This window comes from Peromyscus leucopus, chromosome 13 (genome assembly GCF_004664715.2).
Source record: "Peromyscus leucopus breed LL Stock chromosome 13, UCI_PerLeu_2.1, whole genome shotgun sequence".
In the NCBI taxonomy this organism is placed as follows: domain Eukaryota; kingdom Metazoa; phylum Chordata; class Mammalia; order Rodentia; family Cricetidae; genus Peromyscus; species Peromyscus leucopus.
The window spans coordinates 1,228,860-1,254,266 of NC_051074.1; the positions used below are offsets into that span (position 1 = coordinate 1,228,860).

The following is a 25,407-nucleotide window of genomic DNA, read 5'->3' on the forward strand; positions in this document are numbered from 1 at the left end:
TAGGGATGGTTATCAAATATTGTCCCAGAGGAATAAGGGATAATGACCTAGACAGGATGAAACTATACCAACAAAAACAACACCAAATAAGAAACACATACTAGGGCTGGAGAGATGGCTCAGAGATTAAGAGCACTGGATGCTCCTCCAGAGGTCCTGAGTTCAATTCCCAGCAACCACATGGTGGCTCACAACCATCTGTAATGAGATCTGGTGCCCTCTTCTGGCCTGCAGGCATACATGCAGGCAGAATGTTGTATACATAATAAATAAATAAATAAATAAATCTTAAAAAAAAAAGAAAAAGAAACACATACTAAAATCCAGAGGAGTCTGGAACATAGGTAAATGGCACAGCATTCCAAAAGATGTCCTACCTTGAAGAACCTAAATCTAATATGTTCTAGCTAAGATACAAGAAGATTGTAATTATAACTGTTAGTCTCCAATCTCAAGGTCAAAGCTGGAACAGCTACCCACTACAGTGCTTTACAGCTGGATCTTGTAGAAGCATTTCCTCAAATGAGGTTTCTTCATCTCTGATGACTCTAGCTTTTGTCAAATTGACACACAAAACCAGTCAGTACAGTGGTATGCCAGTAATACCAGCTCTTAGTGGGCTAAGGCAGGAGAGTTATGAATTTAAGGCCAGCTTTTACAAGATCTTATCTCAATCAACAATAACAACTATTAGGGCAGGTATTTGGGATAAGGGCTAGGAAGAGAGGGTGGGTGGCAGAGGTTGTAGGTGAGGCTTTGGAACAGTGGTGATAGAATGCCTGCTACGGGGCTGTGGAAATGGCCCAGTCACTATAGTGAATGTCAGTATGAAGACCTGAATTTGATCCCCAGAACCTCTAGGATAGTGGTGCTTGCTTGTAATTCCAGTGCTGGGAAAGTGGAGACAGGTAGATCCTTGGGGCTTGCTGGGAAGTCAGCCTAGCCTTTTTGGTGAGTCCCAGGGCAATGAAAGATCTGTCAAAAGAAGTAATGGACAGTGCCTGACAAACTACACCAAAGGTATGGCTTCCACATACACGTGCATACACTTGCACACACGTGTACCTGCAGGACACTAACACTCTATCCACCCTCATCTCTTTCCACCTCCCCAGGAATACCTATCCATGTACAGGACTTGGGGAGAGAGCCAAGAAATGTGCTTTTGTTTAGATCTTTTTAAAAAAAATTATGTTAGCTAAGTAGCTTTATTCTTTGGATATAATAAAGGCAGGACATGACACAATAAGAAGGCAAATATAGCTGTATTAAGCTATGGGTAAATTTTGAGGCTATATAATCTTCCACATTGCCACTCTGGAAGATAGTAGTCACATACATTTCAAACTCATTACTCTTGGTGAACTTTTTTGACTATTCTTAGGGCACTACCTTCCTTACGGACTTGAGGGCTATAGTGGTAGCAAATCTCCATATTATAAAGACAAATTTTTAATTTTTCAATTTTTATTATTTGATAATTTCATACACACATATAATACATTTTTCACCAAAGCATTTCTCTCCTCCAGCCCCCCACTGCTTTTCTCTCCCAGCTCTCTCTACTTTTGAAGTCATACAGTCCACTTGGTGCTGCCTGTGTGCACACAGTGTAGGGGCATCGCTTGGAGCCTCTCAGCGGTTTTACCCTTGAAGAAAGCTGACTCTCGCTCCCCCAGCAGCCATCAGTTGCCTCAGCTAGGGGTGGGACTTCATGGGCTTCTCCTCCATCCATGCGGAGATTTTGGCTGACTTGATTTGTGTCAGTCTTGTGCATACAGTCACAGCTGCTATGAGTTTGTGTGTGCAACAGTCCAGCTATGTCCAAAAAAATAACTGTTTCACTGTAGACCTCCATTAACTTTGCCTCTTACATGCTTTCTGCTACAGTGTTCACCAATATTCTTCTCTTTGGCCTCTTCCATCTTCACCATGATCTACATAGTTTTGTATAAGTGTTGGAGCCAGGTCTGTGTTTTCCTCATGCCTGTAGGAAGGTCCAGTTTCCATTTCCCTTTTTTTCTTTAATTGTTGTTACACACACGCGCACACACACACACACACACACACACACACACACACACTCCTAAATATAAAAACAAAACCTTCTCATCTGTATAAAGTTTCATGTATGTTTTCAGGATTGATCATTTGGTATTGGGAAGACGATTGCTCATACTCCCAGCATTCCTTAGGTGCCTGTAGTTTGTCTAGGGCTGAGGCCTGATGAGCTTTCTTCCTTTTACATTAGTATGTCAATTGGTGTCATCTTTGTTCAGATCATCTTTAGGCAGTCATGTCAGTGAAATGTCTCTGACATTTCTAGGAGATACAATCTCACGTCCAATTTCCTGTTCCTCTGGCTCTCACAATCTTTCCATTCTCTCTTCTGTAATGACCCCTGAGCCTTAAATGCAAGAGTTGTATTGTAGATGTATTTGTAATTACTGGGCTTTGCAACTCCACATGTTAATTAATGGTTGCGGTTTTCTGTAATGGTCTCTGCTGCAAAGAGAAGTGTCCTTTGTAGCAGGATTCTTAAAAGTTCTTATTAATAAAATCAAACCCAAGGTCAGTTATTGGGGTCCATGCTGGTAGATCAGAGAGACAGAACAAGCCACAGCTATCTCACCTCGCCGGATCCTCAGCTGGTCTTGTCTCCTCAGACTGGAGGCTTCTGAGTCTTCATCCCAATGGCTCTCAGCTGAATTGCTGCTCAAAAGCCTGAATGCTTAACCAGCCAAATGCTTAACCAGCCAAAAACTTCTAGTTTCTGGTCCTCACGCCTTACATATCTTTCTGCTTTCTACCACCACTCCCTGGGATTAAAGGCTGGCTTTCTGGGATTAAAGGCGTGTGTCACCATGCTTGGCTATTTCCAATGTGGCCTTGAACTCACAGAGATCCAGAGGGATTTCTATCTCTGGAATGCTAGGATTAAAGGTGTGAGTGCCACCATTTTCTAGTCTTTGTATCTAGTGGCTGTCTGTTCTCTGACCCCAGATAAATTTATTAGAGTACACAATATTTTGGGGAACACAATACCACCACAGTCCTTGATGTGGGATGAGAAGTATACTTACCTGAGGATATAATGATACATATTTAGAATACAGTTGGGATTATGCTGGTTTAATAGAGCGGTAGTTGTAGGTTCCCCTCCAAGGTCTGTGACTTCATTAGGTAGCAGGCTCAGTTTCTAGTACCAAGCAGGAGTCCCTCTTGATGAACAGGTCTTACATTCAATTAGAGAGCTGTTGGTCACTGTCGAGGTATGCGTGTCTCTGTTGTACCCTTAGGGTTACTGTGCCATGCAGGTGGTTGTGGTTCGTAGTCATCATAACTGTGAGTAGGACTGTTGGGGGCTTCCCTTTTGTGCAGGCTTGCATGGCATTTCTGGCACCATGAAAGCTAGTCCTTAGGAAGAAGGGGGTCAAGTCAGATCCAGTTCTGGTCCTCTGGTCCTGTGTCTGAAGTGCATGGTGTTTTCAGCAATAGGGACTTAGGAAGGTCCAGTTTGATTTGGGCTTTTCAGCTACTTTAGAATAAACCTTTAATTCAAAGTCATTTTTTTTTGAGTCCAATGTTTGAGTTATAGCATTGTATTAAGGTCATATGTTTGTAATAAATGAAATGAAATGCTGCTTGAATCAGATCCTTTATCTTTTCCCTGGCTCCCAGGGTCTCTTTGAGATCAATTTATAAAGTCATTCAGTGAGTCTGCTTGGTGTACTGGAAAGATGGGCCAAGTAGGCCATTTGGGTTGTGAGCACTATCTATGCTGAGGCTTTGAGCTGGTTGGCATGGTACCCAATTTGGATGGCATGGTGTACTATGGCAAAGCTGCCATTCCCATGGGTCAGCGAAACTTTACTTTTAGTTTAAAACAAGTTGTTCTTTCTATTTCTATTTTAGGTAGATTGAAAGTAGTTGGGGTAAATATGAATAAGCTATAAAAATAAATGTCCAAAATTAAACTGCAAAGAGCCACATACTATTTTTCACATACCAGGACTTAACCAGATTATGACATAAAGTTGGGGGATTAAATCACTCAGCACTAATGCCTTTATAAAAGCACAGGACTTTTGAACCTTCAGTTTTGCCCAAAGCATGTGTTTTAGAGTATTGTATTCATGTATTACATCCCCTATTTTTGTGTCTTAGGCAACTTTTTCCTGCACCTGTGAGGACCAGTACATTGGCACATTCTGTGAAGAATTTGATGCTTGCCAGAGGAAACCCTGCCAGAATGAGGCAAGCTGTATCGATGCAAATGAGAAGCAGGATGGAAGCAATTTCACTTGCCACTGCCTTCCTGGTAAGGTTTACTCAGCCAGTAGCCAGCAGGTGTCTCTCTGGAGAAAGTATGCACATCAATTACGGGTGGGCAAGCAATACTCTGTTCAGCTGCTGGACAAAAGGGTCTCATTTGAACTTTTCAGTCTGCATACACTTAAGGACTGGGAGAAGGAAATGGATGTAGGCTAAACACACCCTGGGCTTGTTTTCAGATGTTAGAGTGTTTTGATCAGGAAAATGATATTCTTAGTCAAGCAGCAAACTGTATGTTTCAGAAAACAATTGCACAAGTATGTCCTGAAATGGGGTGGTATTGCTCTAGGTGATTACATCAAGCCACTTATGAACCACACAAGTTGTTGTGCATAGGCACCCGAGCCTCCCATTATGACCATTTTCTTTGGTTCATGTGTGAACCTCAGCCTGAGTTCCCAGCAGGCTGTTCTCCATTACAGGGCAAGTCTTATTAATATGGGGTATTCTCAAATGGAACATGAGATTTGAAATTCTCTAAGCATTTGAGCATCTTGATACTGTTGTGAAAAAGTGAAAGAATATTACATTTTTCTTTTGCCATGCGAACAACTCAAATCACTTTTCTCCTTTTGCATCTCGTCCTGTTGCCAGTCTCTGCTATTGTGTGGGAACTTGGGGTGAGACAGGAGTTGAAACTGGAGTGGGGGGAGTGAGAGTCATAGAGTATTGGTGAAATTATTAAGGCCACTCCACGTAGTTAAAAGAGAGGTGTATTAGTGGCGTGACTTACAAATGAAGGGATAGGTAGGTTGCAGGGTCTGGGGAAGACGTAGCACAGTCTGGCGGTGTTCTCTGGAGAACTCTGCTTGGTCTACCTCTAGCGTCCAGGGTCCAGGAACCAAGAGAGGGTGGCACATCCCAATCTCGGGTCTTCAGGGCCCTCTCTTGGCCCTGCCTTGTAGGCGTGACAGTTACCGAAGCCTCAATGGGGGTTGGAACTTTCAGATCAAAGCTGGAATGGCTACCCACTACAATAGAGATTTGTTACTCCCTGTATGAAACACAGCCAAACAGTGTAGAAGTTTATCAACTGGAAAGGACAGTTCTTACTTATCAAATCCTAGGAATCAGATAGTAATTTGCCACATCTGTCAAGTCATTTTGTGTGTGTGTGTGTGTGTGTGTGTGTGTGTGTGTGTGCATGTGCGCGCGCGATATAGGTCAGATGATACTATTTTTCTACATACACATTTCTAAAAGATCATTGTATACTGTAGCTTCTATTTTCTGGCTACTTACAGGTTGATCACATGTGTCCTTTCATGGCAGTGCACATGGAACCATTATGCCTCCTATGTTTGTATGTCTGGGTTAGATTCTTCTCCAACCCACTCATCTAAATGCCACCTAGGTATCTCTATTTGGATGTTCCAGGCCTCGTAAGCTCAGGCATCCCCAAACTGATCTCAGTGGCCCCAGCTCTGCATAGCTCATCTTCCTGTCTTCCAGCCAGTCCTCTACAAGTTATCCCAGGTTCCCCTTGCCTTCTATTTCTGCACTGTTTTTACTTCCAAGTACCCTCTATTTTACCACCTGTAACAGTCAGTTTTTTTCTTACTGTAACAAGATGCCTGAAGTTAAAAGCTCAAGGGGAAGAACTTATTCGGGTCCTGACTGCATGGTTGTTTGAATCCATTATTCTTGGACTGTAGTTAGATAGACTTTGCTTTTATAGTTATTACATTTTATGCCTTATTTAAGATACTGTTTTCTTGTTTCTGATCATATTTTATTTCTTCTATTAAGAAAACAGCTATTTCATAGTACCATACTTATCAACAGCTATAAGTTGTTTTACTGCACTGCTTGTTAATAAGGCAGTTGTAGTATTTTCTGAATATTATGTCTTGCCATCCCTGCCCCACTCCCCAATTTTCCATGGAATATCATGTTTACACCTAGGCGTCACTGCACGTTGTTCACAGATTAAATGGGGCTCCAAGTGAAATGAATGCTCTCGATGGTGTGAACACAGTGCTTTCAGTCTCTTTTTGGAGATGGGTTGCCTGTTTGAAGTTGTCCACCTGTGAGAAACTCTCATCCCATGGAAGCTTGCTTTGTTTAGTGGGATTTTAAAGCAGCTATAGAGTTACAGACACTATTTAAAAGCTTTTTTTTAATTCTTTGAAAATTTCATATATACATATAATAAAATAGGATTGTATCCATCTCCCATTTGCCCCCTCCAACTTCTCTGGGATCTCCCTCCACATGCCCCCCTCTCAACTTTATATCCTTTCATGATCCTAAGAAAAACCAGTTCATTAAGCCAGTTTGTCAGTGTTCTGAGTTACTTGAGTCAGTGTTGGCAGAAGAAAGAGTGACCTGCAGGATGTATTACAGCTTTTGCTAGCAGCAGGGGATCAGCTTCTGATGAACTGAATGCCTAGCAGCTTGCAGAAGCCTCTTTATTGTTACACAAAAGGTACTTTTAAGCACGTCAATTTCTGCATACCAAACCTCTTATCTGATCTAGGAGTTGTCTGAAGGAAGAATCATCTAAGCAATTCTCAGACTTCTTGGTTTGCCAGGTATATCTGGGGACTAAGTTATGCAAAGGCTGTGAATGAATCATTTAGGGGAAAGCAGCTCCATAAACCTCAGACAGCAACCACTGACTATGGTCAAAAGGTTACTCAAAAGCCGAGGTGCCATCATTCCGGAATTCATGGCAGATTCGTGGGTCTGTGGAATCTCTCTCTACTCCAGTTAGTGTGGCCCATGTGTGCAGGACCATCCCTAGGAGAAGGGACCCACCAGTGGCCAGATTCTCAATACACAGAATGGTTCTCTCTCTCCAGCAGTTATCAACTGCCAGCAGCTCCATCAGTTAGGGGCATGACCTCACCAGCTCCATCAGTTAGGGGCGTGACCTCACCCATCTGCGCTAGAATTCTGGCTCACTTCGTTTTGTGCAGGTCTTGTGCAGTCAGCCAGTTATGGTTCATGAGATTTTTTTTTTTTTGATTCATGGGTAATCTAGAGATTATGAATATGGTGGGTTAGAATTTGAGTTGATTCAATAACAGTCTTTTTTGGTTTTTATTTGGTTTTTAAAACAATAGCTTGTAAGCGGGACTTTTCTAGTTGCTGAGAAGTCATGGCTTTCAGAAAAGCTATGTACACATCTGAACAATATAAAATGAGTTCTATATTATTGTTAATAACAATAACAATCGTTATTGCAGGAGAATCTAACAAGAGGTTCTGAATTTGATTAATTAAATCAGATTTTGTCTAAATTCTTGGTAATCTCCCATTGCCTGGTCCCCATGTGGGCCTTCTTATTTGAACTGATAAAATTAACTCTCTTTGGTTCTTGAGCCTGCCTGGGTTTGGGGAAGGAACACACACAACTCTCTCCATCATGTCAAACCCCCTGCTTTGGTAACACACAGGAAATATATGAGTAAAATGAAATTTAACTGTTTAAACCAAGACTATTTTATTAAAGCCTTCTAACATCAAGAATATGATTTTTCCTCAAAGGAGCCATTTCTTTTATTATTATTATTATTATTATTATTATTATTATTATTAAAGAATAGCTGTGATACAAATTCACAACTGCCACTGCCAAATATTATTAGCATTTTGCAAAGGATTTCCATAATGCCTCAAAGCACCACATTGTTCTGACTAATCGGTGATTTTAGACTATTTTTAAGAACTTATCATTGCTGAAGCAAGTATAGCATGTGGGTCCCTCTACTATTACCTTGGAAACATTGATTGCTAGAGGGTCAGTGCCTGTGAAGTTGGTACCTCCACCTGGGAACAAGTCCCCACATCTACTGTGAGTCCTCACACGTGATCCAATTGTGTTTAAGTGGACTATGGTGCTGTGCTTAAAGATGGGCTGCTTCTATGTTTTAGGCTAGAAGGCATTGAGATCTTTCCTCTATATGTGTGAAGTCTGGAGGCTGAAGGACACATTCAAGGTCACAAGGCCTATGGGAGAAACAGATACAGCTCCGTTACTCTGTGCCCACCTGTGAGCTTTTCTCTGCACACCAGTGGCTCCTCAGTTTTTCATTTACTCTGTATATTAGAAGGTACTGGTGGTTCTGACTTCTTCTCTGGTCTTCTCAGAACCAGAGATGGCATCAGTTAGGACTAAGGGGGCAGGGATGGCAAAACCAAAATTATGTGGCTCACAGGGGATTTCAAGCTGGCCTTTCTGATTTACTGGTTATGTGACCATCCTAAACTTCCTTAAAGCCCTGGCAGGTTTCTTCATTTTTAAAATACAAGATGATGAAAAGATCATTCATTCACCCAACAGTTATTTATCAAATGCTACACATCAGGTGTTTTCTGGGTTCTCTGAATATAGCTGCTCAAGTCCTTGTGCACACAGAGGTCACAGTTTAGGGGTGGAGATGGTTAAACCACGTGCATGCATGTGTGTACTGTGGTGTCTGTTTGTGTGTATACATGTATGTTTGTGCATATGTGTGTATACGTGTATGTTTGTGCATATGTGTGTATACATGTATGTTTGTGCATATGTGTGTATACGTGTATGTTTGTGCATATGTGTATATGTATGTGGTCAACACAATGAAATAGGGTGTAATTGGGTCAATGAGTGACACACTCATGAATGGAGTTGCTGTCCTTATAAAAGAGGTCCCTGCCTTCCTTTCTGCCATGTAAGGACAGCAGAGAACATTGTGAGGAAGAGGGCCTGACTAGATACCGAATCTGCTGGCACCTTGATTTTGGACTACCTAGACTCCAGTTCTACCAGCATGATGCTGTTGGCATTTCATAGTTCTCCAGTGTCAGGCACCAGCTCACAGGGATCTTGTCCCAAAGATGATGGGAGCCTTTGATGGCCAACTGCAGTGGCCCATGTGATGCCCTTCTTGGAAAGATCAGTCTGGAACTGGGGGAAGAATGAGCACCAGAAGGCACACTAAGAAGATGGCTAGGAGGCTATTGGCCATCTAGGCAGCATATAAGCACAGCTGGCCCACTGCCTGTAGAAGTGACAAGAGGCTTTGACTGGGCATGTAGTTGAGGTAGAGCTGATGATACTTGCTGGCCAGTTGGATAGGAAGTATGATTATAGTGAGAAATTGTGGATGCCTTCAAAATTTTTAAAATAAGAGCTCATTGAGATATCATCCATATACTATTGAAATATGTAATTCAATGGATTTTTTTTTTAGTATATTCAGGGTTGGGTAACTATCATTACGATAAATTTTAGGACATTTCATCACCTTAAAATAGGCATTCATCACCTGATCCTACTACTTCCCCAAACTCCAGCTCTAGGCAACTTTCTGCCTCATAGATTTGCCTACTTTAGACATTGCATATAAATTCAGTTATATGATAGGTAATGTTTATAAGCAGTTTTTCCCATTGAGTACAATGCTTCTATGGCTCATCCATGACATGATGTGGATGGGTACTGCTTTCTTCATAACTCCTGAGTTGTTTTCCCGGAGGAGATACACCATGATTTGGTCATCCACTCATGTCCTGTGGCTGGAGGCCACTGTGGAAAATGCCGCTGTGTTCTTCCCAAGTCTTGCCACACCATCTAATCTTCCATTTTGGTCCTTTCCTCTTTTCTACTATATTCCATGTCCCTCTCCATCTCTCTTGCTCCTTATCTGCTAGGGACCCAGTTCTCTGTCTGAACCCTGTCCCTTTACACCATTAAGAATGCAGCAAATCATCACTGCTTCTCTGTGTTCAGCTTCTCTCCCTCCTTTCTTCCTTTTTCCTCCTCTCCCTTTCTCTCGATCTCTAGTTCCCTGTCTTGCTCCTCTCTCCTCCCCTCTTTCTTTGTCTTTGGTACATATTGATCTGTTTGACTGGTTGTTTTTTAAATGAAATTACCGACTTGCTCACATCACATCATGGAGCTGCTTCTTCAAGGTCAGCTGTCAGTGTCATCTCCTTCTGGTCCTCTCTCTGCCCACAGTGCTTGTCTCCTTGGAAGCATTCCTTGTGTGGTTTGCAGAACCTTTCTGTGTCCATTCTCCCGAGTTCTCACAAGATCTCCTCTCCCACTTCCTTTTTAGCCACTCTCCTGGGCCTTTGATAGCAATTTCTCCTTCCGAGATGTCACCACAAGGATGGCTTCCAGACCCTCCTTCCAGTCTGGCCTCTCACCTCAGCTCTGGCAGCATTATTGGACTTGGCATTGATGCATCTGCTCACTGCTGCTGATGCCGTGGTCTCCCTCATTGCTCAGACTGGATGCTGGACCTTGATGGTTCTGCCTTTCTATCATTAATCCCTGGACACTCACCAATTCACCTTATTTATGATGATTCCTTATCTGACTCTTTTTTCCTCTGTCACCACAACAGCCCTGATTTAAGCTGCTGTCACCTGCTGCCTGAGTGATAGTGACAAGCCTCTGCCTCCTTACATTCTATCTTTTCTTTGTTCACTGCTGCTTGTGATACTTGGGAAGCTCAGACTGGGGATGACTGAAGGGGTGCTCTGGACTGAGAAGGGCAAAACCAGTGCCCAGGGATGTTGTTTTTCATGACCTTGGGGAAATGCTTCGATCTTACTATGTCTCTATCCAAAGTAGGGTGGAAGGATAGTAGTCAATGGCCACAGTTGAATGACTGCTTTGGCAATACAGTAAGATACCTGTGGCATGCTCAGACAGGTACTTGCCTGGTACACAGTCAGCACTCAAAGGTGCCAGCTGCCACATCTGTTGCCAAAGTGAGAGCAAAAGCCTGTAGCTCGGCACAGAGCCCACCACTGCTTCCTTCAGTCAGAACTTGGACTTCAGCTCCCTGTGGTTCCTGTACTGGACCATTGGCAACACTTAGGACCTTCTCTCTCCTCTCCTAAAGCAGGAGAGCCAGGATGCATACTGCCCCTGCCTCAAAGAGGGTCTGTTGGCCCTCATTGTTAGAATTCTGCCCTCACTCCAGCTGCAGGACTGCACATACACAGTTCATGAGTTAAGCAAGGGTCTTGTGTCTTACATCATCAGTGTGTGCTGGTGATCATATATGCACAACATGGTCGCACATCTGAGCATGCTTGGCATGGCTCTGTAAGCCCACCTGCACTCTAAAGAGCCATGACTCAGACTCCACCCTCTCTTTTTCTCTCTGTGTTCTGTTCTGCTGTCTCATTTTCCCTCTCTCTGCACATGCTTTCCTCCCTAGGCCTGGTTCTCTTGTCTCCCTCCCCCCAATAAAGCTCTAAAACTAATATTGGGTTCTGTCATGACCATGACCTCTCCATGTGGTAACCAGTGCTGTAACCAGTGCCACTTATCATTCATTTCATTGGTGCCATGACTCGAAGGAGGAAGAGGGGGTGGTACAAGAGAACATATGCATACACAAACATACATGTACACATAGTCATGTTTATATTCTTATATATTCCATATTTGTACCAGTGCAAATGAACATGCAACACACATACATACATATACATACAGCATACACCTGCACACAGATATATACATACATTTATATGCATTCACATGATCATGTACATACACACACACACACACACACACACACACACACACACACACACACACACGCGCACAAGCCCAGGATGAGTGGCCCATATGGGACACCTCTTTCTCTGGCCTTGGACATTGATACAAGAGAAAGGTGAAGAATGAATTTCTTTCTCTATCCCTTCAAATGAGCTTGGTTTAAGGGCTCCTTTATGGCTCTTGAATATCATCCAGCCCAGAGGTATCCACCAGAGAAGGCAACTCAAACACAGGTTCAAGCCAGTAGAAGTCTTTATTAGCTGGCCAGTGATAACATTGGGTATTCAGGACCCAAGTGCAGTCCCAAGCCTTTCTCATGGTGGGCTTTTAGACACAAAACAAACAAAACAACAACATCAACAACAACGAAACACATCCTAGATTGACATACCCCACTTAGCAAGAACAGTTCGTCAGAAGCAGAACTTCAAAAGCCAAAAAGCAAGATTAGTCCATTCAGGGACTTGCCCAGAATTCTGGACTTTGATGGACTAGGTCTTTGCTCTCCTTTGGTACTTGTTGCTGATCATGTCCTAGGTTCCAAGGCCTGAATGGCACTTTCACAATGGCATCACTCATGCTAAGGTCTGGGGACCTGTTATTCTTTTTGTTTTTTAAATTTTCCTTCAGTAATCTGAATTATATACAAAAAAATTTAAATGAATAGCATTAATATTTTATATTAAAAGAATACTTGCTGGTCACTTTCCTGTTTAGTAGATACACAATGTCAGAATAATCTGGAAGGTTTCTTTTTGATTTTTTTTAATCTTTATATTTCAGTTTTAAGAGTGGTGTGTGTGTGTGTGTGTGTGTGTGTGTGTGTGTGTGTACATGTGCATTTGTCATGGGACATGTGTGGACATGAGAGGACATATCAGGTGTCACTACTCATCTTTCACCTTGTTTGAGGCAAAGTGTCTTGATGTTAGCCATTGTGTACACATGGCTTGTTGGCTCTTGAGCTTCTGGGAATTCTCCCATTTCCACATTTCATCTCACAGCAGCAGCACAAGATCACAGATCTATACCACCTCATCTGAGTACTGGAGAATCTGAACTCTTCACACTTGTTCAGCTAGTGCTTTACCCCTAGTCGTCTCTTCATACTGGAATGGTTCCTTAGACTTAAGTCTCTGGGCCCACCTGTGGTTTCTGCTTCAGCAAATGAAGGATTTTATTGCTCATTTGCCAGATGTTCCCAGATGATGCTAATGCTGATCACACTGAGAGGACCACTGTTCTAAATTGCCTGCAAGGAACTGGAGCTCAAATGATAATAGATAGGCACATTGCTCTGTGGACTTGAAACCCACAAATCCTTCATTCATTCACAAAACGCAGAGCCTCTTGTGATACACTGGTGCCTAGGCATTGTGCAAGCTTCTGTGGATTTAAAGGTACATTTGATAGATATTGGACCTGCTGGTTGGAGTTGATCTCACTCAGTGTCTTGAGAGCTAGGCATCTTCATCCTCATTTTGGCCATTTGTCTCTTTTCTCAACCAGCTTTTTTACTGTAACTATTGACTATATTTTAGAACAGCTGAAATTAACTGATGCCAGTCATCCGGAATGATTTTATATGAGGTAGACCACGAATTTAACATCTGTTTTACGTATGTGGAATGTATCTCATATGTAACTACTGTTTTCTTTATATTTTTAAAGACCCTTGTTGAAATTGGTTGTAATGTATATGTCATATATGGCTCGGGGTGTGTGTCATCTGTTGCCTTCTCATGGGTGATAACAGGATAAGCCATTGTATGAGAGCCATTTGGAGATGTTACAACCTGTATGGTCTTGTCCTTTTGTTTATTAGGTCCCTTGTCATGTTTATTGAGGGTCTGTTCTAGAGAGTGAACCTCCTCTCTTGTAAGGGATTTTAGATTTCTCATGGAATCACGGAAGTTTTTATGTTCTTCTGAAACACGTGATTCCATGAACCTTATCTTATCAATTAACGATAATCTTTTTTTCCTTATATAGTGTCTGAGTAGCCACAACTTCACTCTGGAGAGTTAGTGTTCTATCCATTAAATATTCATATTTATTATCAATAAAATCAATTTTGGGTACAAACCTGTTTTGTAAATCCTGATTAGCAGATTTTAAAGAAAGAATCTTTTTCTGTAAGCCTTCATTGTTATCTTTTAAAGCCTGTATCAGTCCCAATAATGACTCATCTTTGTTATTGTTATTAAACCAGTGTTTGAACACTGTGTGAATTATTATGATGAACGTCAAAATGGTACAGGCCAGATATGCCTTAGGGTGGTCGTATATTTCCAGGAAGATGTCATTCATCATACAGGCGAAAAGGTTTTTAAATTCTTTGTGAGGTAATGTTGGCCATATTACAAGAATTACTCAAAATTTGTTAGTCAATTTTAAGGTGTAAAATTATCAAGTACTTTTTTAAAAGTTTTATTTATTTTATATTACAATACCATTCAGTTCTACATATCAGCCACGGGTTTCCCTATTCTCCCCCCTCCCACTCCCTCCCCTTACCCCCAGCCCACCTCCCATTCCCACCTCCTCCAGGGCAAATCCTCCCCCGAGGACTGTGATCAACAAGTACTTTTGCTTGAAACAATATGCTTGTTTGCCTAGTTTATCTTTCGTGGTTTTGTGTGTGTGTGTGTGTGTGTGTGTGTGTGTGTGTGTGTGTGTGTATGTGGTAGCACTTTTCAGCCAGCAGGTAGCGTTGGAACAGCTCCAAAGCAGGGCCTGCTGGCGACCTTGGCTGACCTCCTTGTAGGCACGATATTTACCAAAGCCTCAATGCGGGTTAGAACTTCCAGACCAAAGCTGGAATGGCTACCCACTACAATGAATGTTCTGAAGACTTGGATGAGCCCATTCAGCTTACCACCATGAACCAATGGTTTCCCAAACCATATCCTTTCTGTTCTCTCTACTTCCTGTGCATTTGGGTATTGGATATATTTTGCTTTCTTTCAAACCTTGAGACTAAGATTTTTTTTATTCACTTCTGCTGAATGCTAAGCTTTCTTTCATGCCTTTATTCACATCACACATTTCCACTTTAATTATATGCTACTGATTTGCCTTTTGTGAGCCATATGTATCTTTCTTTACCTTTGGTTTTTAACTTAGGTTTACATTTGTCCAGACATGTTTGGTTTTCTCATACCAGCCCATCTTTCTCTCTCTTTCTGAATAATTCCTGCCTTCCCACAATGAGATTGCATGTACCAAGATGGAATAGCTTGATGGTGCACCGATTCCTGCTTTTTATTTATTGTCTGGCATGCGGATATTAGGCACTGCATCTCCTCTCAGCAGCTGTGGCTGAGGTGCTGGCACCAGTTGCTCAGATCCCGGAGGGTAAGATCTGAAGCTGGTGGGCTCTCTTGGTGGCATGAGGCTTTCCATTCAAATCCAACAGCTTCACTCCACTGCACAGGCTGGATTATAAAAAGACTGGCTGTGCTAAAAATAGCTCTCACTTTAATTCCCACTTTGGAAGCTTCCAGAACAGTGCTCCAAAGAAACAATTAGATTCTTCCTCACAGAGCTAAAACAGCAAGGGAAATGCTTTTCATTCTCAGTAGAAGAATCCTGCAGTAACCTTCTTCAGTACAGACAACTGTGTTGGGAAGGGTGGTCGATGTTTTCTTTTACAGATATAACTGATAAATTGATTTTGAAATAGTCTGACTCATTTAGGAACTTTCCTTACAAGCATGTGATTCATCCTTGACCTCTGAAAGGTTTCCTTTGTTTGGAGGGGTTAGGTAGTGCAGTCATAATGACAGGTAGATAGGCAAGGTAGATTTTGTTATGTTGTCAGAAGTCAAAAGATACGACTTAGCTGTAGTTTTGTCTCAGTCATTCTGACACCGGATGAAAAAAGCCATTCTTTTTCCATATGCCATTAAATTTTAAGATGTATACCGAAATACAAAATAGTATAAAATCAAGTTTTCCAAATATATATTAGATAGCATGTAGTTTGTTAACACCTGGTGTGGTGATTTGAAAGAAAATGGTCCCCCAAAGCGAGTGGCACTATTAGGAAGTATGACTTTGTTGGAAGAAGTGTGTCACTATGGGGGTGGGCTTTGAGGTCTCTTTTGCTCAAGCTTCGCTCAGTGTAACACAGAGACCACTTCCTGTTGGCTGCAAGATGTAGGACTCTCAGCTGCTTCTCTAGCACCATGTCTATCTGCATACCGCCGTGTCCCACCATTGATGATAATGGACTGAACCTCTGAATTATAAGTGAGCCACTCCAATTAAATGTTTCATTTTATAAGGGTTGCCGTGGTCATAGTGTCTCTTTACAACAAGAGAAACCCTAATGAAGACACCTGGTGAATGGGTTTATAGTCTGATGCTTTTCTTAAATGCACATGGTATTTCTGTCATGAGCAGGCTCTCCGCCAGGGCGCACTTCCTGTCATATGCACATCGATTCACCTAACATTACTCATGCTTAGACCTCTATAAGAGTACTGTGTGTTCCCTGCATCTCTGAAGGCATCCTTGTGAATCTCCAAGTCACATTGTTTTAATCTTTGTTATACTAGAACGTTTTCTAAAGAAAAAAAAAAAAAAAGGCTGGGTATGGTGGCTCATGCCTTTAATCCAAACACTCAGGAGGCAGAGGAAGGCAGATCTTTGTGATCTGTGAGTTCGAGGTCAGCCTGGTCTACAGAATAAGTTCCAGGAGAGCCAGAGAACCAGGCTGTTACACAGAGAAACTCTATCTTGAAAAACAAAAGCAAAAACAACAAAAAAAGAAAAGAAAAGAAAAAAGAGCAACCCTATGATTCTCAGGCAGTCTTTCCAAGCTATCCATTCTGAACCAATTACTTCATTCTGAATATTCCAATGGTAAATTCCTCAATTACTTAGTGTTTTTAGAGTCAAATCGTGTATTTTAAAATAGTCTCTGATTTGGAGCTATTATAAGGTACTCCTAGAATTCTGATTATTCAAAATGCTGTGAACATACTATCTCTAGTTTATAAAGGAGTGGTTCTGTGTAATGGAAGGAGGAGGGATTGGGATAAAAAGAATGATTTTCAGTCTGAAAGGATAACATCCCTCTGACTTGGGGTTTCCAGCCCAGGCATTAGGGTCATTTTGGACCAGATAGTTCTTTGGGGTGGAGACTGTTGTATTTTTAGAATGTTTGGCAGTACTCTGTACCCGCTAGATGTCAGTGGCATCCCTAGTGATCGGACATTGAACAGTGTCACCAGACATTCCAATTGACCCTTGGGGAGAATCAGCCCAGCTGAGAACCACCAACTTGAGGAATCTAACCTGATCAGGGACTCCTGAGGCAGAAAAAGGTGATGAGTTCTGTTCCTGCCATGTTAATTTGCCATGTTGCAGGGAACCATTGAATGAGGAGTTGGAGAAGCAGGACTGACATTCAGAAGTGGGCCAGCTTAACTTTCGGACTGACTGAATGGGGAGGGGCCTCTGAGAAGGATGATTGGTCATTGCAGTTTCCCAAGTTGGGGGTGCTGGCCACTGTAGCAAAAAGTAAGGTGATTTTTGATAGTGCATAAGATAGTCTTAGCCACTGTTCTATTGCTGTGAAGAGACACCATGACCAAAGCAACTCTCATTAAAAAAAAAAAAGCATTTAACTGGGGCTTGCTTATAGTTTCAGAGGTTTAGTCCATTATCATCATGCCGGGGAACAGACAGACATGGTGCTGTAGCAGAGAGCTTTACATCCTGATCTACACAGGCAACAGGTAGAGAAAGTGATACTAAGACTGGTGTGAGCCCACCCCCAGTGACACACCACTTCTTCTGGCCACACCTCCTCCAACAAGACCACACCTCCTCCAACAAGGACACACCCCCTCCAACAAGGCCACATCTCCTCCAACAAGGCCACACCTCCTCCAACAAGGCCACACCTCCTCCAACAAGGCTACATCTCCTCTAACAAGGCCAAACCTCCTCCAACAAGGCCCCACCTCCTCCAACAAGGCCACACCTCCTTCAACAAGGCCACACCTCCTTCGACAAGGCCACACCCCCTAATCCTCCCCTAGCAGTCCAACTGGGAACTAATCATGTAAATATATGAGCCTATGGGGGTATTCTCATTCAAACTACTACTATAGTATATTTTGTGAGATAACCATTTTTCTTTTTTCTTTTTTAAAGACAAAAACCAAAACCAAATAAATAAAACTCCCCATCTTTGTGTTTATTTTAATGCCCATTAGGAGAAAGAGTGGAAAGCACACTTCACTTATTTGGTTTCTGGATATTGTTGCTTTGGGATAGAAAAAAAAAAAAAAACCCTTAGTTAAAAGATGCAGTGAGTTTAGGGAAAAACCTTAAATAAATGGGACTCATTCCTTGAACAATTATTTGTGTTGGGAAATGTTATAAGTTACAAGGGTCAAGGGATTAATAAGACAAAATCCTCATTCTCAAGAAGTTGAGAATGCATGTGTAAGGCAAATCCATTAATGTTTATCAGATAGATGTACTTAGAAGTGAATGAATGAGAGAATCATCTCAAGTGATGGTAAGTGTAAGGAGACAGAGCATAGACTCTGGGAATTAAGCCTGCTCTTAGGATCTTCTAGATGAGGAAGAAATAAATATATTCATATAGTGACAAGTAGGGATATACATCAAGTTCAAGGTAAAGGGCCAGAGCTGCAGGTCCAAGTCGCTGATTTCTGAGCTTAGACAGTTCTGAAAGAATACAGAGGCCAAGAACATAGCCTGAGAGTGACCTGGGCTGAGGTCTCAGACATTCTAGAATGGTTTTGTGCCAAAGAAGACTATCAGAAATTGTCTTTTGTGGGACAACACAATGGCTCAGTGGGTGAAGGCACTTGCTGCCAAGCCTGATAACCCGGGTTCCATCCTCAGGACCCACATGGTGGAAAGGAGAGAACTGACTCCTACAAATTATTTTCTGCCCCCGCCCCCCATTCACTGTGGCGTATGTGTGCACAGACAGACACACAAATTTTAAAAAATTATAAAAGAAAGGAGTTATTCCTTTGTGTTTGTTCCCTTAGGAGAATTAAGTTTTAAATAGTGATTTCTGAGATCTGTTAAACATCTCAATGTGATCTAACAACCTCACACACATTTCAGTTTAAAATTCATTAGCCAAAAACATAATAATCAGTTACCCAATTTAACACTGTGATTGGAATCATGTCTGAGAAGTTCTCTCAGACATCATCCACGTCTCTTCAGTTGTGATGTATGTAATCTTGGCATTCTCACATGCCAGATTAGCCTAACCAAAACCAAAGTGGTAATCCTGTAGATTGAACATAACCAACGCTGTGCCTTCTGTAGTTGGTTTGTTTAGTACGTTTCTCATGGCTGTCACCTGGTCCCCAACTAGAAGCAGCTGAAGGGAGGAAGGCTGTACTCTGGCTCTCAGTTTGAGGGGTACAGTTTGTCATGGAGGTGAAGGCATGACAACAGTGGCTCTCCAGGGGTGGATGCCACAGGAAGTGGGACTGGGATGAAAAAGACCTCAAGTTCTTATTCTGGTGGTTAACCCCCTACAGCAAGCAGAACTATTGTCAGGAGACCAAGTGTTCAGACAGATGAGCTCATGGGGCATTTTATGTTCAAATCACAACACGCTTCTACCTCTTTCTGGGGTTAGAACTTCTGCAAGCAAAAGAAACACTTTATTGTTCTAAGCTGTTTTCAGTTTTTGATCCACATAAACTGGAGCTTGCAGATTCACAAAACCTGGGCACCCATACAGGTCATGCCTTCCTTTTGGTCCTTTGCAACAACATGTGATTCTAAGTTCACAGTCTTCCAGTGCCTTGATTTCACAGCTCACAGCCACTGGCTTTAAGAAACACCACCACTTCAATACTCTGATAGTGTTTGCAAGTCTGACAAAGGTTGAAGCTAATTAGCTTTCTCTATGTTTGATTGGATTTGTGTGTGTGTGTGTGTGTGTGTGTGTGTGTGATGTACCCATGTGTACATGTTTGTATGGGTATGTGCATGTATGTGGAAGTCAATGTTGAGTGTCTTCTTCAATCACTTCTTCCACCTTAATTTTTGAGATGTCTCTCACTGAATCTGGAGCTTACCATTTCATCTAGAGTACCTGGCTAGAGAGTTCCAGGGATCCTTCTATCTCTGCCTCCCATCCTTGGGATTTCTGGGCACACACTACCAGGCCTGGATTTATGTAGATCCTGGAGTCTGAATTGAGGTTTTCATGCTTGTGAGAAAGACACTTTTCTGACTGACCCATCTCTCCAACCTCTTCCATGGTTCTTGAGGCAACTTCATTGTCTTTCTATTTGATCCTCTACTCTGTTACATAGTTCATTTCTAAATCTTTGCTGTCTTTATTTTCTGATCCTCCTGATGGACTTTTGTCTTGGTTAGCCACTTCCTCAGCCTCCCCCAAAGTTTGTAACTTTCTTCAGTAATGTCTTTGTAAGATGGCAATTCTAAGTTCATGCTACCCTTCTCTGGGTAGGGCAGGGCTATGCCTGTTTTCTTTTCTGTTTTGAATCCTGTATTCTTCTCATATCTTTATCTAGTCCCAGGCTAGTGTGAAGCAGATGCTAAAGAGCGAGTTGTTTGGTGAATTTAAGAACAGAATGAGGCCAAGTGGTTGCTGCATGGTGGTCAGCGGGGAGAGTGAACAAAGAGGAGGAAGGCAGGGGTCAGATCATCTTACCTTTTAGCCACTGACTAGTTTTCTTCTAAACCCTGTGGGAAGCCACTAGAGGGATTTACATATAGGTGTAGTAGTAACTAAATTACACCTTCAAATATTCCTCTGGTTAATTCTATGTGGAGAATGGATTGAAAGAAAGCCAGTGTAAAGCGATGGTCTGGGAAACTTTTGCTAGAGTCCTTAGAGACAGTGATGCCTGGGCCTAGATGACATAAAAGGTGTCATGGGGCTGTGGTAGTAATCTGGAAGGCTGGCCATAGTGCTTGTGACCCAGTTGTCAGAAGGAACTCTGCCACTGGCTAAGGACAGGAGCTTTCACACTCACCAATCCTTGCCTGTCCTTGCCATTGGTTTGTGTAGATCTTTCACTGGAAACCAGAGTGAAGCTTGTCATTGTCCTGCATTTTAGGGGAAATGTCAGCATTACTCACACATGCTCTGCATAGCTCTGTGCCTTTACATATGTTTCTACCATTCTTTGTTGACTGCCTACTTCAGGGAGGCTGAGGAAGTGGCCAGTCAGGTAGGATCAGAAAATAAAGACAGTGAAGATTTAGAAATCAACTATATAACAGAGTAGAGGATCAGCTAGAAAGGCCAACAATAATTCCTGGTTCCCCATGACTAGCCTGGTGTGGACAGGCATCAAAACTGCTCTGTACACACACAGATGGATATCGTCTATTGTCACTAGGATGCTGGTAGTTACCAGGTATTTGCAGTATTGCCAGGGATGCTCTGTGTCTCATAACCTTATATCCCAGCCTGTGACTCTGTACCCCACCAACACTGCATGCCTCCATTATTGTTTTTCATTTGCAGAAACGCTGAGGATATGCCAGTAGACTCATAGATCACAAGTCTATCCATTTAGCCACAATCTTTTCAATCATATTTTTCTGTTTCTTACACTTTCAAAATTCTCAAACACTTTAAAGCACAAGGGAAATAAAATAATGAGATAGAGTTTACCCCAGATGAGAGTTCCCTCGCTAGGGACCCACGACTGACCTTGGCATATGGAAACTATTCTTTCAGACCTTCTGAAGGGATGTAGAACTTCTGCATTGTCACCCACTTGAGTGCCTGTGGCATCCTCAAGTCACTATGGAAGCCCAAACACCTAATATTAAAATATGAATTAATTTCTTTCATTGATTTCTTATATAACCAGTGTACAGTACTGGCTCATTGAACAGTACCTCAGATGAATTCCACTTATAGCTTCATATCATTAGGTCTATAAAAATAAGTGCATAGTGATATTTATATTTTCACACAACTGCAGTTCTTAAAAGATAAAATTTTGGTATTAATACATGTGGCTTAAAATGGGATCATTGAGAGTGGGAGGGAGTGGGAGGGTAATGGGGTGAATATGATCAACATAGAAGCAGATATGAAAATGTAGTGAAATCCATTAAGTATAATTAATATATGTAATAAGTTTTAAAAATGTTTAATTAAGTTTATAAATAAAGCTAAATAGTAGAGAGGACATTAAGATCCATCTTTTTTTTAAAAATCCCCTTTTGTAAAAGACACATATTGAAATACTTACAGGAGAAATGAAATTTGTTTTAAGATATCCTTATGGAGAACTCTGAGGAGACCAGATAATATTACATAAAAATAGTAATAGCTTGAAGCTAGGTGACAAGTGTGGTGGGTTAGATCTTAGTCTCCCCATGCTTAAGTATGTTTGAAATTTCAAATTGTCCAAAGCAATGGTCATTACAATTTTCTTCTCTCATCTCTCTTCCCTCTTTTTTAAATGAGGCTGCTGCTGTGTAGCCCAGGCTGGCCTGGACTTTGATATCCCCTTGCCTCACCTTCCCAAGTCTGAGCTTGTAGGCAGGACCCTGTTCTGGCTTCTGTCTAGGCTGCTTGGTGACTTAGGCACAGCTGTGTGTAAGGGCTTGTGCCCCAGGAGTTTGAATCCCTGGAGACTGTGCAAAGGGTTTAATCTTTCTAATTCTCAATTTCCTTTTTTGAAAAAGGGAAGGGATGGAACAGGAGAGCAGAGTGTATGTATGTATGGTAGACTAGTGTTGACCTCAGGGATGCAATGGAGAGAAACTATCTCAGATAAAGAAAAAAACAACCAAAAAAAACAAAAACAAAAACAAACAAACAAACAAAACAACCAAAGTACAAAGTACACGCTCTATGTGAACACTTTTTTTTAAATTAGCCAAACATTGTTCACAGCCTTCTCCTTGTAAGCATACTGTCTCCCACTTTGAATCTAGAGCTTTCATTTGAAGCTACATTCTTGCTGTGATGTCATACTGAAAAATTCTCTTTGGAATTCTGAAGTAGCCTCTTGTCTTGGTGTCAGGCTTTTAGCTCAGAGGCTGGTGTCACAACCATCCCTGTTGGTTACTGGAACCTTCTTGGCTTGTTTGGGCATGAGTGAGGAAGAGTCCTGGTTGGAGATGCTAAAATGATTGCCTCCATCCATTGTAATTCACACTTACAGGGCAGGTAATTGGAGCTTAGACAGATCATCTCTCATTCACTTCATTGTCTGAGTTCTTCATGTCTAAGCTGTGTGTGCTGGTCATGGCCTTTCAAAACTAATAATTCAGAAAGGCAAGTTTTCATGTAGTCCAAGACACCATGGAAACATACAAAATACTACTGTATAATTATAATGGTGTCGAAGATATGTCTGTTTAAATTTATAATGGGAATTTTCTCTAGACTATCAATGATTTCGTCACTCAGGTATCACCAATGAAGAGCACCATTTTTTGCCTTGTATTTTATACCTTGTATTTTCCATATTTTCCCTGAAGCATTGCCCACTCTAAGATAAGCATTTTAGTGTGCTGTTTTCTTTAAACTTGCCTCTCTGGAGGGCTTTGTTTTCAAAGTGAATTAAAAATCTGGGATTTATTTAAAGCCTTCAGGCTGCCCAAGGTGTTCTAGGAGATTTACACCCTGATTTTCCAACGCTTGCCTGGGATTATGTCACTATCCCACAAGGTCACCTGGGGGCTAGCTTCATAGGGAAGGGAGAGCTGGACTTATGACTCAAATAAGTATTAAGAATAATATATTAATGTGATTATTGTTGTATGTGCTGCAATCTCTTAGTCTTTAAAATGAGAGCACTGGGTACAGAATTAACACAGGTGGCTGCTTTTAGTTCTAAATACTAGACCATTAAAACTATTTAATACCTCTTGTATAGTGTGGTATGGTGGTGACTGAGGGAAGGTAGCCCCCTCTCAGTCCCAGGGCACTTCATGTCAGAGGGATACTGTCCAAGGGACAGTGGAATTCAGTCTTAGCTTTTACGGATTCTGAAAATATAAAACTCAGAGTTAGTATGGGAGAAAGCAATTTGCAAAGTGAGTACATTTTGAACCAAAGCTCTAATGTTCTGGTGGTTCTGGTTATAGAACGACACAAGATCAAGGAGTGTCCGAGACACTCTAGTGCAAGCTGCTGCCTCCAAGGGTGGACTCTGGTTGAGTCTCTCAATTTGGGGGTGGCTCTGGTGGTTTTAGAATACCAGGTCTTGGACAACAGGCATCTTCTTTTTCTGCAGGTTATACTGGAGAGCTTTGCCAGTCCAAGATTGATTACTGTGTCCTCGATCCTTGCAGAAATGGAGCTACATGTGTATCCAGTCTCAGTGGGTTCACCTGCCAGTGTCTGGAAGGTAAGATTTGTAACTCTTGGAAGCTTTTTTTCCATTTTAAATCATAAGCCCTTTTGATCAGTTTGGTACTTTTAGTTTTTAAACATCCCATACAAGAGAAACACCCCCCCCCCCACACACACACACAATTTATAGAGCTGAACCAGAATATGATCCCCTCAGTTTTATTCTTTTATTTATTGAGAAATGGTCTTGTGCAGTCCAGGATAGTCTAGAACTTGTTATGTAGCTGAATATGACTTTAAATTCTGGATCTTCCCGCCTCTACCTCTTGAGTACTGAGATTATAGGTATGCATCACCATGTCCAACATGGGTTCTTTTTACTGCTGTGTTTGGAAAATAGATACAATGTGTAGATGTAACAGTCTTATTAAATAAGAACCACAGAGGCAAATGCAGAGTTAAAAGCCCAAGAGGTCAGAGCAGTAACTAAGAGCTGAGACTTAAAACCCTTTCTTACCCTTTACTGCCACTGCCGTCCTTCCCCTCAGAAAGAGACCTACTTCCTGTGTGTCTGTCTTTTTATTGACTTTCTGTTCTGCCTTCTCATTGGTTGTAAACCCAACCACATGACCTCCTCATCATTGCCTATCTATACAGACCTCTAGGTGTCTATTGTTGGTATTGAGATTAAAGGCGTGTGTCTTCATGCTGGTGGTGTCCTTGAACACACAGAGATCTGCCTGTCATGTGATTGGGATTAAGGGCGTGTGCTACCACTGCCAGACTTCTGCTTTGGCTTGCTATTAGCTCTGACCCCCAGGTAACTTTATTTATTAACATACAAATAAAATCACATTTCATCACAAATAAAATACAACCATATTTCCCTTTCTATTTTAATAAAAAGAAAAAAGGAAAAAGTTATAACTAATATAAGAAAAACTATATATGAAAATACAATAACTATATACAATATATACAAGCAATAAATACCTAAACTATGTCTAGTCCATTTGCATTTGAAAAATTCAGAGAAAATACTTCTATTATCTATCCTATTTTGGTAAGTCCAAAATGTACCTGATTCAGTTTCTATCCTAACTTATATTACTAACAGAACTATCTTATAATGTCTTTCAAATTTATACACTTACACCCCTTTAGTGAGTTTCTTTTCTGAGATTCTTAACAAGGAAAACTATAACTATCTAATCTTTAACTAACTATAACTATCTAATCTTCAACT

The 25,407-nt window shown here is 41.5% G+C and overlaps 1 long non-coding RNA gene across 1 annotated transcript in view; it reads left to right on the plus strand.

The window, feature by feature from the left end:
- The window catches only part of LOC119088882, a 61,333-nt gene extending 37,113 nt beyond the window's left edge, over window positions 1–24,220 (plus strand). Inside the window, exons 2-3 of the long non-coding RNA XR_005092609.1 lie at window positions 4,168–4,321; window positions 24,103–24,220. This is a non-coding gene — a long non-coding RNA (uncharacterized LOC119088882). The remainder of the gene's footprint in view (window positions 1–4,167; window positions 4,322–24,102) is intronic.
- Window positions 24,221–25,407: the final 1,187 nt, after the last annotated feature.